Here is a 7,540-nt window from a genome sequence, read left to right as displayed (position 1 = left end):
GATATAACAATACATGATAGCAAAACAAGTCCGGCAATAGTCTAAAGGCCACCTCAAATCATGAATACTTTGGTGCACGTACACACGACCGTCACCTAGCACGTACGTCACCCCAATACATCTCACATAACATTATTCCCAGGGTTAATTACACTCAAATCTAAGTTTAGATAAGTTACTTACCTCAAAAAGCTAAAATCAATACTCCAAAAAGCTCTTGCCACGCAAATCAACCTCCGAGAGACACGAATCTAGCCAAAGCAACTTAATATCATCAATAAAATACATCGGAAACAATTCCAAATGATAAAGCTACGGTCTTGAAGCAAATATACAAATCAACCCAAAAAGTCAACTCCGAGCCCACACCCTGGAACTCGACAAAACTCACAAGTTCCGAACACCCATTCAAATACGAGTCCAACTATACTAATTTCATCCAATTCCAACCACAAATCGACCCTCAAATCATCAAATCTCACTCTCCAACAACATAGTCTAAAATCTTCAACTTTCACCTTAAATTCACATAAACTCGATATAATAATCAATAGTAATCAATATCTATCATCAAAAGTGATTAAACTACACTTACCTCATCAATTGCAGCAAAAAGTCTCTCAAAACTCGCCCTTAGCCGAGATCCACAACTCCCAAAATGAGAAAAACAATGAAACCCTTCAAATATAAACTCTGGCAGTGATTCCGCATCTGCGGTCACTTAACCACATATGCAATCCCGTAGGTGCGGTCAAAATATCGCATTTGCGAATTTCCTTCAGCCTCCGACCTTCCGCATTTGCGGACCATTCAGCGCACCTGCGCTTCCGCATCTGCGACTTCACCTGTCAGTCCACATCTACGGACCTAGCCTTGCCCAGCCTCACTCCACTTCTGCAATCAAGTTGCCGCTTCTGTGGCCTCGCACCTACGGCCAATCCATCGCAGGGCGAATGTATCAGGAATCAGAAACTTCAGAAATCCCTCTAATTCCAAAGATGACTCGAACTCAATCTGAATCATACCCGAGGCCCCGAGACCCCATCCAAACATACCAACAAGTCTTAAAGCATAATATGAACCTACTTGAAGCCTCAATTCACATGAAACAACACCAAAACCACAAATCGCATGCCAATTCAAACCTAATAAAACTAATGAACTTCCATCTTCCAAAACTCCTTTCGAATCACATCAAACCAACCCGAAATGACCTTAAATTTTGCACACAAGTCCCAAATGATGCCACGATCCTATTCCAGCTTCCAAAACTAAAATCTGAACCCGATATCAGCAAAGTCAATTCTCGGTCAAACTTCTGAACCTTCCAAACCTCCAACTTTTGCCAAAAAGCTTCAAATTAACCTACGGACCTCCAAATCCAAATACAGGCATGTGCCTAAGTCCAAAATCACTGTACGAAGCTATTAAAATCATCAAAACTCTATTTTTGAGTCGTCTACATACAAGCCAAACTCTGGTCTACTCTTACTAACTAGGCTTCCAACCTTGGGATTAAGTATTTCAATCCACTACAAAACCTCCCCGAAACCAAACCAATTACCCCAACAAGTCACACAATCACAATAACACATAAGTAAGGCATAAAATAGGAAAAATGGGGCTTTAGTACTCAAAACAACCGGCTGGATTATTACAATTAGCCGAGCACATCTACTGATGAAGAAAAACAATATGTCTCGTATTCCTTACTCTTCTGTTGTATGTAGTTTGATGTATGCTATGATTTGCACTACACCCGATATTGTACATGTAGTTGGTACTGTTAGTAGATTCCTTTCTAATCTTGGAAGGGGACATTGGAATGTAGTAAAATGGAAATTAAGGTATCTGAAAGGTACTATTGATTTGAAGTTGTGCTTTTGGCAGTGGCAAGCCTAAACTTGTTTGTTTCACAGACTCTGATTTAGCAGGCAATCTTGAAAATTCAAGATCCACTTTTGGTTATTTGATCACTTTCGCCTGGGGAGCTGTTTCTTAGAAATCTAGACCATATAAGTGGATAGCTCTATCCACCAAAAAAGCCGAATATATTGCTGCCACCGAAGGTGCCAAAGAATTATTATGGATTCAGGAGTTTATAAATGATCTTGGCTTTAAGCAACCAAGGTACATCTTATTTTATGATAATCAGAGTGTTATCTGTCTCACCAAGCACTCCACTTTTCATTATAAGACAGAACATATAAATAGAAAGTTTCATTGGAAAGAATGATTGTGGAAGAGAAATTATTTGAGGTTGAAAAGATACACGTTGATGACAATCCTTCAGATATGTTGACGAAAGCAGTGGCTTCAGATAAGCATGAGTGCAGAAAATTGGCAGGCATGAAGCATGTCAATAACTCCTCTACTTGAAGATATATTTGGCCCCCTTGCTGGAGGGGAAGTTTGTTGGGCCATGCCCATGTTGTCCTGCCAAAGATCCAATGACCTAATTCTAATCTCTTTTGGTTTTTCCATTCTTATTCAGAATTGGATTTAATTTTTATTCCTATTTAGAGTTGGTTTTGGCTTTAAAAGAAAGAACCACTCATTATCTATAAATAGAGCAACCTTGGAGAATTATTCTATACTCATTGGTATAAGTCTTTGAAAGAGCACATAAGAGTGATTTTTTTAGAGAGCTTTCATCCAGAGAGAGGAGAGAGAAAAAGTGTTTGTTTTGCTGCAGTTTTTTTGTTCCGGCCAGCTAGCTTCAAATCATGTTTTCCTATCCGTTCACCGTTAGATCGGGCTGAAATTTTGACTGAGTGTTCCTAACAACTTGGTCAAAATTTTAACTCGATCCAACGGTGAACGAGTCAAAAAACATGATTTGAAGCTGGTTGGTCGGAACAAAAAAGACTGTAGAGAAACAAATACTTTTTCTTCTTTCTTCTCTCTAGATGAAAGCCCTCTCAAAAATCACCCTTATGTGCTAAAGTCTTTCAAAGACGTATACCAATGATAGAACAATTCTCCAAGTTTGCTCTATTTATAAATAATGAATGGTTCTTTCTCTTAAAGCCAAATCCAAATAGGAATAAAAATCGAATCCAATTCTGAATAGAAATGGAAACAAAAAGAAAATAGAATTAGGTCATTGGACCTTTCGCTGGACAACATGGGCATGGCACAACAAAGAACTGCTACAAAGTTAAAAAATACCAAAAAAAAAAAAAAAGAAACGAAACAATAATTTGTTCTGAAATAAAATTTGTAGTCCTTTTGTGTTTTCTAAAACACACTTTGCATCCAATGACGTGATATGTTGGGAGTTGCCACGTGAATTCTAAGCCCGGGCCTAAGAGTTCATTTACCTAAAATTGAGGTGGTAGCCACATTAACTACTAGAAATCAAAAATTAAATTTTAAAAAATTATTATTTGTTTGGATTGGATATTGTTACAAATGATTAAGAAAATTATTTGAAGTTTATATCTCAATTTTGAGAGAATTTGGTGAAGATTCGAATTGGTTTTGGCTGAAATTTAAGATGGTAACTCGAAGAAGAAAACATAAATAAATTGTATATATTTTGTACGTCGAGTATCAAAAGAAACACAAATTATTTATATATATATATATATATATATATATATATATACACACGAAAAAATCCCTCCTTCAAAGAGCAGAGTCCTTTGGGCTAGAGATTTAAAGGGAAGGTGAATAAGAAAAGGGGGAAAAACAGTGAAAATAGCATAAGCTGGCTAGTTTTTGGACTGGTAATTAAGAAATAATCATTGTTTGCAAAGTCATTAAAAAATAGCCACTATTTTAGCTAAAATACGGAAAGTTCCAACATAATATGCTGGATTTCGGAGCTCTTGCGTATAAACTCCCAGCATATTGTATTGGAACTCCAGCACATTATGAAATTCCAGCACAATAATCTCATATGTAAAAAATTCAAACTCCAGCATATTATACTGAATATTTTCAAAATTTTAAGTTGTTTTTATTCAAATTTTATCTGAAAAAATGGTTAAAATTCAATTACTTTGAAAGTGTGGTTATCTTTCAATTACCAGTTGTAAATTACGCTATTCTATTATTATTTTCATACTTATTTTAACAAAAAATTGGTTATCTTTTTACAGCATTTGAAATAGTGGCTAAATTCTAATTACTAGTTTAAAAATTGGCTACTGCAGCTAGTTTTTACAAAATATTAAGTAACTATCTTGTGGTATATTTAAAATTGAGGATTTTGGCCTTTATATTTCAAATCCGTAAGACCAAATCATTTTGATAGATTAAAAATAATTTGAATATTGAAATATACAATCCGCATAATTCATATGAATCGTTTTCAGTGTTACTTGAAAATCGCATATTTCCATCCAAACCAACCTTAATCTGCTCTTTGAAGTTACTTAAAGTCTTATACATTCATTATAAATCCAATTTTAGATCAATAACTAATGTTTTACTTCATAGCTTCTTCAAATTTCAAGAAATGTGTGTGTGAAGGGGGGGGGGGGGGAGATGAGAAAGGGATTGTGTATCTAGAGAAAAGTATCTCCAAATATGCCATCTTATTTTCCTCGAGTCCCCCCAGCAGATTATATAACACTTTACACTTGCAAGTCCACTAATCCCAATCCAAGGCATGTTAAGCTGCAAGAAGAGCACTGAGGATCATCCAGATAATGTACTAAAAGACAGCCTAAATCATGAACTCAGCATAAGGAACAATATAAAATTACTCTGAGTCGTCTGAATTTGCAATCTAGGTTTCCAAGGGTTAATGCAGCGCGAAGGGATTCAGGAAACCATCGGCTGAAGAAGCTAGCATGACGGAGTCGGATGCCTCAGTTCTAACTTCTTTTAAATCAAAGATGCAGGCAGGCACAGGGCTCAGGACCACTGCTAGCTGAGTATATCCAACAACTGGTGCCCAAACAGAGTTTTCAGATAATTGTTGCACACCCTTACGTGTACTGCTTTCTACAAGTGGAAATGCATAAGGCCATGAATATAACAATTTAGGCAAGGGAATACTCATATCCAACACAAACACAAGAAGTTAATCCTGTAAGACAGCAAAAAATAAGTCGACTAGGTACTTGTTATCTTTTCTTTTACTTCACAACATGTATTTTGTCACTATCCTACTAGCTATACTTTAAAGAGTTATTCCTAGAAGGAGAACCTGAACTTTGGAAACATATATTCTAGTAGTTAGACCAGGAACAAAACTGATTATCAACTAAAGGTACATGTTGCTAAAACCGAAAGGACGAATGCATTACCAAAGTTAGGTTCGACACTTGAAGTGCTTAAAAAGTTCTGCATCAGTTTTATTAACTAAAGCAATATTTGATCCTTCAACCTGAGACATTTTGCAATTATAAAAATGACATTACAGAAAGTGGTGGACTTTGACACCAGTACACATATTGGTGGACTTTGACACCAGTACACATATAGGTCCTTGGTCAAGCATTTGCTACTTAACCTTCCAGTAGTATACATATAGCATGGAAAAGAGTACTCACTCTTTGCGGCCAAGCTGATCATTTTCCCAGGACAAAATCAGTAACCTAATCAAGTTGTTATCCTGTTTGATGGAGTATACCAACTTACCAAAATATTCAATAACAAATCCTCCAGTGCAAGATCGTGAAATAGCAGCTATGCATGCAATGCATGAGGAGATGTGAGGGTACACTGGAATGAGGGAATGAGAAGATCAAGGAACTGATATAGCAGACATTCACTTGTACTTAGTACTTACACATGATCAATCGTCAGCACTCAGGTTACAGCCAATTTGATCCAGGAAACTCATGTGAACTGCTGTCATCTCTCTGTGTTGAAGTCAACCAAGTTTTACCAATTCAAACCTGGGGCAGTTGTGACTAAACATGAAAATATACTGATAAATGAAAAAGATGCACACAATCTACATCAAACTGCTAAGTAGCAATTATTTTACTATCCAAAAAAGAATGAAACGCAGAAAAGTAAATCATGCCAAATATCTATATCATAATTACTATCCATAAGTTTATCACGCCAACACACTAAACAATGCATGTCATATTGACTAATTTGTAAAATATGAAGCCCTAAAATATCTAATTAACAAATCATAATTCACACTGATATTTTAGGGTCCTTATCCTCATATGTAGCGCACGATATCATGTCTCAGACTAAAACTTCAAATAAACAAGTCAGCAGGAAATTCATGCAACTTTCTGAAACAAGGCAAAGCTTTCAGTCTAAAATATTAACTAAAACAAGCCTCGTACATGAAAGGAAAAATATCAATGCAGGTAAGATGTAACTGTAACTCAAATCACAAGATAGTGATGATCTGGGGAGTTCCCAAATAATCAATATCTTTACAAAAATTGCCTATTTGTAAGTGGCAACTCACGTCTAAAATACTATAAAATAAAAAAATAAAAGAACTCTCATCTAAAACATTAAAAGCTTGATGCCATAATACAGCAATCACAATAACTATGACTCAACCCCAAGCTAGTTGGAATTCTAAATGTCCATGTCACTCACATTAGACCCATCTCAAGCCAATGTTTAAAAAGTTAAGTTCTCTAGAACTAGAAGTTATCTACATTCTCTACTGGCATACAAATATCTAGAAGACTAAAAGATTCATTTCAGATATTGGACCTAAAGTAATGTACCAACATGGCTAAACCTTCATCCCAACTAATTGATATCACCTATATGGCTCCTTTTCTTCCGTTATGCCATATTTTTTGCCAACTAGATATGGATTTCAAGAGATTGTAGATCTTTCACAAAATTTCCTTCCATGTAATTTTAGGTCTACTATCCCTTTTAAACAACTTCAAATACCATGGTTTTACACCTACAGACCGGTGCTAAGGGGGGCCGATGTAGGTCATGACCAAACTATCTCAAAGACCATCTAATATTTTATCTCATTTTTGATATGTCTCTCCATTTTATCTTCTATATGTGCTACTTGCTTTAAATCTAATCATTGATCTTGTATACTTAACATCCACATTACTATGATACTCACCTAGTAGATATGTTGGATGTAAGATTCCCAATATGCACTTACTATATAACCTTGCCAGTCTTACAACAGTACAACAAAAGAATAAACTCCACTCAAAACTAATATCCTAATACTGTAATGAATGCGCTCACTAATCAATCTTCAAGAAACCCGCCAACTAACACAATCTATTGAATCTATGACGAAGGGTTTCCCAAACACAAACAACTTGGTAGCAAAATCTTAGAGAAAAAAAGGCCAATACTAATAGTTTTATGTTCTTCAGACGGGTCCCAATCATATGGGTTAAATAGCAAAAGTTCAGGAATAACACTAGTGCAGCAAGAGAATTCAACATTTATTCTTGAGTGGTCAAATGGAAAAGAGAGTAATAAAAACTAAACAAAAAATAAATAGATACATTAGTACCTCTCGAGCCTTACTTATTGGTGAATCAAGCTCTAGGATTAATTGGTTTACCCATATTATGCGAATATAGAACAAGCAAAAAGGGGTTTCCTTGAGGCTCAT

This window comes from Nicotiana tabacum, chromosome 23, assembly GCF_000715075.1.
Source record: "Nicotiana tabacum cultivar K326 chromosome 23, ASM71507v2, whole genome shotgun sequence".
NCBI classification, from domain to species: Eukaryota; Viridiplantae; Streptophyta; class Magnoliopsida; order Solanales; family Solanaceae; genus Nicotiana; species Nicotiana tabacum.
This window is presented reverse-complemented; position numbering follows the sequence as displayed.